This window comes from Erithacus rubecula, assembly GCF_903797595.1.
Source record: "Erithacus rubecula genome assembly, contig: scaffold_971_arrow_ctg1, whole genome shotgun sequence".
Classification (NCBI taxonomy): Eukaryota; Metazoa; Chordata; class Aves; order Passeriformes; family Muscicapidae; genus Erithacus; species Erithacus rubecula.
In genome coordinates this window covers 4,373-15,756 of record NW_027635360.1, presented here as the reverse complement: position 1 = coordinate 15,756, position 11,384 = coordinate 4,373, and the positions used below count along the sequence as shown (strand labels likewise).

General features: G+C 39.8%; 1 long non-coding RNA gene across 1 annotated transcript; it reads right to left on the bottom strand.

Moving 5' to 3' along the window:
* Positions 1-9,680: 9,680 nt before the first annotated feature.
* Positions 9,681-10,823, bottom strand: LOC306816908. Its single transcript, XR_013777810.1, has 3 exons — positions 10,769-10,823; positions 10,216-10,270; positions 9,681-9,973 (listed from the first exon to the last, which is right to left on the bottom strand). It is a non-coding gene; the product is annotated as an uncharacterized lncRNA (long non-coding RNA).
* Positions 10,824-11,384: the final 561 nt, after the last annotated feature.

Here is an 11,384-nt window from a genome sequence, read left to right as displayed (position 1 = left end):
CCACAAAGCCCACAATATCCCAAGTCTTTAAATCACACCATGACTTGTGTAAAAATCACTTGATTTGTAGTTAATGGCAAGCAGGATCACAGTCTCCATTTTCACTGTAACATGTATACCTTTTATTAAATGGAACAGAAGGAAAGAATCCAAATCCAAATTTCCTATGAAACTTTCAATGTCACTACTTTTCCTCTGGGGATATGCAACTCTGTGGCATATTTAAAAGTAAAATTTATTAAGTAAATATTTTCTTCATCACATGGCAGAAAAGAATCTCTATGACTCCCATGCTAATAATAAAACTATAAGGTATCAAGGTAATACAGCAATTCAATCAGCTAAATCACTCTTGTACTCCAGCTTTCTCTTAGTAAACATTCTTGAAGGAGTAAGAAAGTCATCCAACCTGTCAGACACTGTAGTATCCAATTACCTTCTATACAGATAAACCCTGTGCTTTGGATACTAGTTCAAAAGCTCCCATATGCTTTTCTGCATGAAGTCTTCCAAATTAATTTTTTTTCCAGTGTGTTTTTTCCACACATTCTTGATCCTTCTTTAAAAACTACGAGTAGTATTTGTGTTGAAGTTTACTGCATTTCAGTACAGTGCAAAGAAGTTATCTTTCCCTGTAAATAAACAATAATTTGCCTTTTAAACCCTGTAAAATTTCATATGCATGAAAAAATGCATATATAATTTTAAAAGATTTCTAGCTCTCCACATTACCAATTTTGATACCAAACATATTTTGCACAGGGGATCACAATGATAATCCCCCAAATTTAACATTACCCTGATCATTAGGGAGTCAGTCTACTTTTTCTCACTTTTTCCATGTAATTTTTGTATGATTCTACTATTCCAGTAATACACTGAGCCCAATACAACTCCTGTAGCTTTACAGCAGGTTTTTCAAATCATGCTACAGCTCTTCATGTCCAGTTTTGCACCGTGCAGCCAATGCCTGATGCTGTCTCCTTTCCTTGGGAAGGCAAATGCTTGAACACAGGAGCACCACACTATACATCCTTGGTACTTTGTCACTTAAATCATTATCGTCTCCATGGACTGCATGCACATGCACTTAGCAGTCAGAAGGGGGAGAACAAAACTGAGGTACAAGCAAGACATTCAGCCTTAATGGAATTTACCAAAGAATTACGTGTATGGCAAGAAAATACACACTCAGCAACGAGTCAACAGTGCACTGTCTTTTTCAAGGGTAAGCAGTGCATAAAAGCCTGCTGTTCAACAACATTAGTGGCAGATGACAGAGTCTTAAAAAAGAAAAAAACCCTCAAAAAACAAAAATGTAATCACCAGATTACTCTCCATAACTAAATGAAATATAAAGGAGAAAAAAGTCACATATGTCATGCAGAAGATAGCTATTAAAAAGATTTTAAGAATCAAAAACCACAAATATGTGAGTTGAAGCTACACCTCACAATTTCTGCTACAATTTCAACAAAAGAAAAAGGTAACATTAACAGAAGAGATTTGCATGAAGACATGTTCTTGATCATAATTCTAATAGAAACTGTATTGAATCAAGCAGGCCAGCAGTTTTGTATATTACCTGAAAAAATTATGGACTTCAGCTAAGTTTTCTCTTTCACGAGCCAAAACTGCAAGCTAGGGGAAAATTGGGTTGTATAAGAATTTTAATATGTAAGAAAGAGCCATAAATCAACCTGAAAAGTTACCAGAATTGTCTTTATGACAAAAGCAGCAAACAATCTGGTGCAGCATGGATTCAATTGTTCCTGCTCATGAATTATGGTCCTTACAGCAAGAAATACACGGGGAGATGCAGAACCAGAAGAAAATGATTCACAACTGCCTAAGGTACCAGCTTAGACTGTCAAACAGTTTGCATTACTTTGTTTCTCCCTGTGCCTTGGGCTCATTGCCAATACTGGGGGAGGGAGGGCAAGAATGGGTATGCTGCCCAGACTTCCTATATAAATTATAAATTATGACAAAGCCTTTCCAGAGAGAAATGATCAAACACTAGTTTAACCTGGTCCTTTAAGCTGTTTTATTTTTTTTTCATAATGAACCTGAATCTCTACATAAATTCTAGCAAAGATGGAGTAAATTAGATGTAATTAAATGAATCACTCTTGGTCCTGGTTTTCCCTCAGTTTTGTTTGATTTCAGGTGCTGTATGTTTGCTTGCCTAAGCTCAGCTATAGTTGTGTAATGACATGCATCCTGTGGTACTGGTTGCTGATAAATTGACCTTGAATGCTTATATAAATGAGTTTAAGTTGCTATTCTCAAGAGGAAAATGGCTGTGTCTAATGGAATTCTTTATTTAATTTCACTCTTGTTTTGATGCACAGGAAATTCTTAGTATATTTTGAGACACCAAGGGAAAGTAGTAGCCAGGAAAACCTACTGCAGATGCTCTGAGGAAGGGTTTTCATTTAGTTTTGATATTGTTGACCCAACTTCTCCATTCAACTTTATATTAAGCTTATATATATTTATATATAAGCAAACTCTGAAAGAATAGTTGAGAGTGAAAGGGACCTTTGCTGGTCTCCTGGTTCAACCTCCCTCCTCAAGCAGAGTCACTGCAGCTTGTTGCCCAGGACTGTGTCCAGGTAGCTTTTGAATAGTTCCAAGGATGAAGACCCCTCAGCCTCTCTGGGTGACCCATGCCAGTATTCAGTCACCCTCACAGTGAAAAAATGTTTTCTCATGTTCAGGTGGAATCTCCTGTTTGAGTCCACAGCCTCTTGTCTTGTCACTGGACACTATTGGCAAGTACCTGGCTCCATCTGTTCTACACCACCTTCTTTTCAGGTATTATTCCACATTGATGAAATTCCCCCAAGCCTTCTCATCTTTCAGGCTAAAAAGTCCTGTTTCTCTCCACTTTTCCTCCTGGGAGAAATGGTTTTGGCCTTTAAACACTGAGTGGTTCTTTGCTGGACTCCTCTCCAGTAGTTTGGTATCTCTCTTGTATTTGGGAGCCCAGTGCTAGACCCAGCAATCCAGGTATGGCCTTACCAGTGCTGAGTAGAGGGGAAGGATCACCTCCCTTGACCTGCAGGCAGCAATCCTGCTAATGTAGCCCAGGTACTGCCTTTGGTCATACTGCTGCCTCCTGTTCAGCCTGGTGTTCACCAGGACCCCCAGGCTCTCTTCTGCAAAGCTGTCAGTGTGCAGTGCATGGGCTTGTTCCTCTGCAGATGCAGAACTTTGCCCTTTCCTTTGCTGAACTGCATAGAGCCCTTGCCAGCCCATTGCTCCAGCCTGTCCAATTCCTCTGGATGGCAGCATGACCCTCAGGCATGCCAGCCTCCCACCCTCTCAGTTTGGGGCCATCAGCAAACTTGCTGGGGGCACACGAGCCACATCATCCAGTTCAGTAACAAAGATGTTAGACAGATCAGGACTCAGTGAAACCTCTGTGAAAGCAGAAGTTTATAGCAATACAATTTTCATACGTTTTAAGTCAAAACAAACAAACGATCTCATAGAAGTAGTGTAGTAAAGATAGTGTAGTAATAAATAAATAAATAAAGATAAATAAAGCACGTGACTGGTATGGTGATTAGTGCACAGAGAGCTGCTTGGGAGTTTTTTAATGCCTTTCAGCATTACAGATTTTGTTTCTGGTTTTCATTAGGTAGTATTTGAGAGACTAAGTTGTGCATGAACTTCACATCTTCAGAATACACTGTGAGAGACGAGGATGCAAAAGATTTAAGATGGGTTTAAGTGCTGAGCATGAAAGGAAATTAAGCAGTTTCAGCCTATGGATTTTGGTGGATATTTACTGATTATTTTATATCCTGCTAAAACAATGCAGTAGCATTCAATTTTATTTTATCCTACATTCATTTTGAAGCTGTATATTGAAAACAAATAAATAAAAATAGCAGTTTGAAGACTTCCATGTCTTTTCAGGGATATCTTTCTAGAGGAGACAATAGGTATTGTGCTCCCTTTAAAATGCAATCTGACACATGCCTGAACCGTTGGAATAAACCACAATTCTCCCAAATTGTGATTTTCTTAAGACAGAGAAATAAAACAGTTCTGACTTAGACTGGGAGCACAAGACTAGAAGATTTCTTCATCTCTCTGAGGAGACTGTAGAAGATGAAATGAGAAAATTTCAGGTAGAGTTGTAATGAATGTCATTAAAGGAGAGGGGAAATCTGAAAAAGACTGCAACAAATCTATTGACAGTTTAAAAAAATTGTTTTTCAGACTATATCAAAATGTTCCAAGATATATTGAAAACAGTCCTGCAGAGCTCTACAGAATCCACAGGTAACAGACTTAGTGACAGAATTAATGACTAGGTCTGTGGATGGACAGAGGGCTGCAGGCTCACATTGATGAGCTGTGTTGAGCTTCTCATCCACCAACATTCCCAAGTCCTTCTCCTCAGGGCTGCTCTCAATCTATTCCTCACCCAGCCTATATTTGTGCTTGGGATTCCCCTGATCCAAGACCTGGTATTTGGCCTTGCTGAATATCATGATGTTTGCATGGACCCTCCTCTTGAACCTGCCAAGGTCCCTCTGAGTGATAATCCTTCCCTCCAGCGTGTCAACCACACCACTCAGCTTGGTATTTTCAGCGAGCTGTCAGAGAGTGCACTAAAACTCCACTGTCCCTGTCACAGACAAAGACATTAGAAATTGCCAGTCCCAACACCAACCCCTGAGGAACACCTCTTGTCACTGCTCTCCACTTGGACACAACTCTTTGAGTGCAACTATGCAGCCAATTCCTTAACCATTCAGTGGTCCATCCATCAAATCCATCTCTCTCCAGGTTAGAGAGAAGGATGTCATGTGGGACAGCGTCAAGTGCTTTGCACAAGTCCAGGTAGCTGACACCAGCTGGTCTTCTCTTGTCAACCAACCATGACTGAGAACTATGCTTAATCAAGTAGGGGAACTATTAGAGTTTAAAAGGTAGAAAAGAAAGTATTTATAGAGAGCTCTACCTTCTTCCTGAGCTGCTCTAAAATATTTTCCAATAATCTGAATAGTGTAAAAGCTGCACCTTTAAAATGACAAACTATCAGCTCTCAAAGGCAGAGGGAAACTATCCAGTTAAATGAGGTGTCATTTTTCCTTTAAGTGCTGTTGAAGAATGTCAGCTGTCCTTCAGAAAATCAGACTGTTGGGCTTGCATAGTACCCAGTTTCTACTTCCACTGAAAGGAAAGGCAATGGTCACCTAGAGAAAAATGAATGTACTTTAAGCATGTTAAATCAGGAAGAAACCAAAAGAAGGGTCAAGTTTGTGGTGTAAATGACACTGAAGATGCTAATCTCTGGTTCTTGGTTCCCAGAAGATTACAATTTTTGGGTTCAAACAAACAACATTGAAGCCAAATCTGGTTGTCCTGAACTTTTAATTCATTTAGTTTCTGAATAATTTCCCCAACATCAATAGGGGATATCAATAATATCATTCATTAATGAATGAAAAGTTAGGTGTGCTCACTTTTAGTGCAACTCTGTACAGTGTGTGCAACCCCAAGGAATACTGTATCAGTGTGCCCTAGGAGCATCTCATGTAGAAATCTCTATAGATTCCTTCTGCATCTCAAAACCTGTGACAGCACAGCAAGGTCAGGAGTATTGATCAGAATTTAACTAGCATCTTCTGGCATTTACTGCTTTGAGTAATTTATTCCTATTTGGTTTCATGGATGTCAAATTCAGCTTTGGTTTTCTTGGTTCAAACCAGCAAATTACCAAATAAAGGTATTTTCTGCTCTTTCTCAATAAATGGAAGGTGCATACACACAACTGGGAGAGTCAGCACTTACAGAAACCTGCTGTGCTTCATATAAGAAATTAATCTAGTGGACTTGATCATCCAGGCAGAAAGCACTACACTTCAAAAGTACAGCTAGAGAACACCAGCTCAAAACTTTATCCTAGTGTCTTCTGCATTGTACTGACTCTTCCCTGCAGATGAAGATAAGTGTTAATTCCTAGCAATTTTGAGCATGTGTGTGCCTATATTTTCTTGGTTAACAGATCATCAGAGAGACACCAACATTCTTCAAGATTGGATTCACAGGGAACAACATAAAATTATATTTTCCAGCAATCTCCACATGCAGTAGCAAATTCTGTATAACGATGGTGGGCACAGAACAGTACTGTGTTCTCCTCAGAACTTGAGTGCTCCCACTTCTTTCAGGTAAGGCAAGTGCTACCATCAAATTGATTAGCTGATTTATGTCTGTCAGGTTGGCAGTGTACATGCCAGTGGTGTTTATTCTTGTAAGAGTAGCTATTGTGTGTACCAATAGTGCACAATACCCTGCTGATGCAAACTTATCAAGAACTAAAAACAACCGCAGTTGCAACTTCTCTCGGTAAGGATTAATCAGCTGGAACATGTTTTGCCTCAGAGGGCTTTTTTGGTATTTACTACAGAGCATATGAATGTAATCTAACTGCAGTAAAGATTCATAGACTAACCAAATGTTTCAAATTGCGTGTTTGCTTCAGATCACTTTGAAAAGGATTTTCTTATCCAGAACTCTACTCTGAATGTAAAATGTTACTCCAACATGGATGAGGTGTCTATTTATATCCAAATGTTTGTGTGCAATGGTCAAATAAAAAAAAAATTAAAAAGAGGAATTGTATGTCTATTTTAGTCTTGATTTTCTTCCAATACCTTGTGCAATTTATCCTGAAATTCTAATTATATCCCCCTATATAAACACTGCAAATATGAAAACTGAAAGGAAGTGTGTTTGCTAGAGCTTTTTTTCTCCTTTTTCCAAAGTAAAGAGATGCTTGTCTCCAAATTACTTAATAAAAATTATTCAGTGTGTCAGCAATCATCTCAACAGAGTAAAGATGTCCATTTACAGTATTGTTTAATTATTTCTATAGTTGGTGACCACATTAAATGGGTATTTGAATGGAAGTATGCCAGATGAATAAAAACAACTTCCATAGGTGCCAAACATTAGCTCTTTCTACAAACTTAGTTAATGTGTGCAAAATTACACACAACTACTATAACCACTGACCTCTCAGGCAACTCAATAGTCTGTATCTGATGCGATTTTGTATAAGAGAACAATGCCAATAAAACACATCAATAGTTATTATCAGCCCAGTATGTCATCATCCAAGCTTATATTGAACTCTAGTAAAATACATGCCTTATAGCTCAGGAACTGTAACACTGAAAAATGGGTATAAAAATGGGCACCTATTCATGAGAGAATCTACAGCTTAAGCTGAAAAGTAATGTTAGCTGGACAAACCCCAAATAATAACCAGAAGTTCAGCAATTCTACAGCCTTTTCATAGTTGCAGAATAAAATTGGATAAAAGGTAATTTTAGGAAGTTGCCCATTGCAGACCTCAGTTGAAGGAGGGTGCCTGGGATTTGCAGTAGTGAATCAAAACTTTGATTCTTCTGGTTGCCAACACTGGCACCCCTGAGAAAGGAGCAACAAATGAATATTTGTAATGAATAGCAGTTGGCTCAAAATTCTTGGCCTAAGTTTGAAAACATGAGGCTTCCATCCCCCATGATCCTTCCCTATCATCTATTTTAACTAGGCATAAATTCATTGTCCTTATTTAAAACCTCCTCTATTTAAAACCCTAATTGAAAACCCAGCTTATTGGCAGTTGTTGTGGGACATTCCACTGGCTAAATAGAAATATGCACGCTCTAAAATGCAATCACTTAACTTAGAGTTTGCAAACTTATTTGCACCCCAAGAGCTCTACAAGAAGTTGGTTATGATATCCCAGACCACCATTTTTGTCTTTTCTTTGCAAAATAGTAGGATTCTTTGCATATAAGCTATTAAAATAACCTACATTATTTTCTTCAGCTTATGCTTGTGTTTTAATGTGCATTTTTTATAGAGACTGAATGCAACCAAATTGGAGATCAGCCTGTCACAAAAAGACAAAAAATCCCAAACACCACATAAGCAGCTCTTACCTCTATCAATTCAAACAGCCACAGATAACCCAAAAATGGTCCACAGTCCAGGACATACCAGATTAAAAACCTTTCTGCAAACATATGACAGGGGAGGGGAAAATTGCTAGAGGGAGAGTTCCACAGCTGGAGCATGTCAAATAACCATGCTTAATTCAGCTCACCCTCCCCTCTCTGCACATTTATTCCTCACTGCTTCTTTCCACATGCCTGTACCAGAAGTACTCCAGCTATCTGGAGAATATCAGGCTAAAACATCTGATCAGTAAGGTAGCTACTAGATGGGGGTTTTATCCTTTTTTTTTTTGTTTGTTTTGTTTTGTTTTTTTTACCCAAATAATTTAAAAATTACATTTCAGGCTTACCCATGTTTTTCAGAGGTGAGGAAATGTACCCGTTTCCTCCATGTTTGCCATTTCCCATTTTACCACAGCCACAATTTCTTTTCCCATACTTGGGTGCAGTTGTGTAACTCATACAAGTCCATAAGAGTAGAGAGGACCCACCTGAGAGTCCTGGCAGAGCTGGCTGGAGTAATCATGCAGCAGCTAATTATTGTCTTTGAAAGGTTATAAAACCTGGGGAGGTTGACCAATAATTTCAGAAAGGTAAATCTTTTGCTCAGAAGGAATACCCAATGACCTACATGGAGGTCAGTCTCATTGCCACAACAGGGAAAAGGAGAGGAAGGCCTCTTGGAAGTCCTCTAACCTAACACGTCTGTGACTTCCATCTAACTGTGCAGCTTCCTTGAGAAATAAGTATCGCCTCCCCACATAAACACTTTTTAGAAAAGCTGTGAAGGTACTTTCTGTCCTTCTTGATAGCTACAACATCATTTTGGGAACACTTGACCTATCATTCCCTAATAATTATGAACCAATAGACAGAGACCCTGCAGAGGCCTTTGAGATCCTACTACGTAAAGGTGAACAAAATTACAGAACTCTAAAGGAAAAAAACACTGAAACGGAGAAAGACAGAAAAGTGGGCTTCAAGACAATGCTGGAAGTAAGGAAAGTTTAGTTTTCAGTACTCTGTATCATGGCACAATGAATTTACTGTTGCATTATTTACTGGAGATCTGTCTTTGCCTCTTTATTACTTTTATGTAACACAAGAAATTTTATTTCCTCCCCAGTGTCCAATTATTATATCTCTGGACAATTGCATTTCTTTTCTATCTACCTTAGGATTATAATGCCAGAATTGAAGGAACTGCAGCTACAACAGAGTTGTACTGATACCAGCTCCAAGTCAGTAACCAGCTTCATACATCCAAAAAACATTCCTTCAAAAGCCTTCAAAAGATCCTAATTCTAATGAAACCTTACAAGACTGGATGCAGCAGTTTGTTGATGTACTACTTATTGTCAAAGAAAGTTGCTTTCTTTGGATGTTACTCTTGCATGCTGAGCAATGAAATCATGACATTTCCACCAAAGCATCCACCAGAGTGTGCCCTGAGAAACTGAATCCCTCGCACCCCAAGCAGGGCCTGTTCCTTTTTCCCCGTACAACACATGCTGGCCACAAGAAATGCAACGCTCATGGCTTTAGCACATTTCCCCCCAATCAATGACTACAATGTGATGAAAAGAACGACCTTCTGACTGCTCAAAGCAAGAGCCTTATTTCCACCTGTTCAACAACATCTCCGTCTGTCAGCAGAGTCCAGAACAGAGAAGCAGACAGACTAGATTAAATCAATCAAAACTTTATTTCTAATTGAATTCAGCAAAAATGTAACTATATACAGCAACAATTATATACATCAAGCAACAAGTCTTTACATCGCCCATGCTCCAAGATCCATCTGAGTGTGTCCTGAGAAGCAGACACACTCATATGTAGATGGGAAAATACAGGTCTGGAGTCAGTTCCATTCTGCAGGTTGGGCACGTGCCGACAGTCTCCAGAGCAACAGGGAGGCACTCACTGCAGAAGAGGTGGCCACACATGGTTGCCACAAGCTGTCGTCCACTTTGCATGATCTGGAAGAAAGAAAACCACAACATGTGTTGGGAGAAAGAATTGGAGTTTGCTGCTCCACTGGCACCAGGCAAATGAGGCCAGCATCACTTCACCAAGAAGTGACTTGAGGAGCTTCACAGCAGGGGCTGTGCTTCCAGCCAGCTGCCCACAGCATCCCACACCAGCCAACTGATCAGTGCAGCCCCCCTTCTGGCATCCTCCTCCTCCCATAATGCAGAAAGAATGACAACAGGATCCTTACCTCTGAGTAAAAATCCATGCAAATTGGACACCTAATAATAACTCCTTGCTGTGCACTAGAGGGAAGAGAAGTAGAAAGAACATGCAGCTGTTAATATCACCACACTTCAATGATTACTGATACATAAAATCTCACATAATGACACAACTGCACTGAGTAGGCATGACAAATTTCCTTTGAAAAATCCTGCTGTCTTTAGCCCTGTTTGCTGCTGTTAATGAGGTTTTGGGATTTTCCTGCCCAGAGGAAAAGACTGTCCTGGTTTCACTAGAGGAAAGGTGTAGTCAGTCACTCAGCTCTGGGATTTGAAGTTAAGCAATGCCCATTTTTTGCCATACTCCCCCCACACTCGTCTCTAAGGTTGTGTGCAAAGCTGTACATCTGCCTTGGGCTGCCTTTTTCTCCCCAAATGCAAATGGCATCATTTGATCATCATGCAACGTGGGAGAAGGAGGGAATTAAGTAGAGTAAGCAGGGATACTTGTATGGCTGAGTCACACACAGAAAAGAAGGCACAAAATTCTGTGCTTGGCAGGGCATGAGCCATACATACTGTGAACGTGCAGTTCCCTCCTCTGCTGCTCCCTGTTCTGCAGGGCCTGAGTCAGCCACAGGTGCATTATTAGCTCCTGTTCCATAGCCAGAGCCATCCATCTGTTGGCAGCTGTTCTGGATGGAATTTCTGCTTCGCTGCTCATAAACTGTAATTTAATTTTCATTAGTTATATGTGATGTAAGATGTAGAACATGGAGAAGAATTCTTAAGGATGCTCTTGGTATTGATACATTTAATCTTTGAATATTTTCAAGCCAAATCAACTGGAAAGGAGATTTAATCCATCAAATAGACAGCAATTAAGAAACAAGCACCAAGTGATGCCCATGGGACAGAAAAACAAATTCCTTGTTGGTAGAACTGCCTTGTTAATGTTCAGGCCTTGACATGCTTCAAGGAGCAGAAGCTCAGATCCAGGGGAAGGTTAACAAAGCTCAGGGAGAGGATGCCCACTGAGAGTGGACAAAAAGAATGCAGAGTTGAGGGGCCAAAAAGACATTTGGCACAACTCCCAAGATAAGGAAGAAACTAAGAAACCCAGCTCTCCTGAAATCAGCTCTGATTGGTACACAGTAATTCCTGCAGGGGCAGATTGCAACCACCAATTCATGGA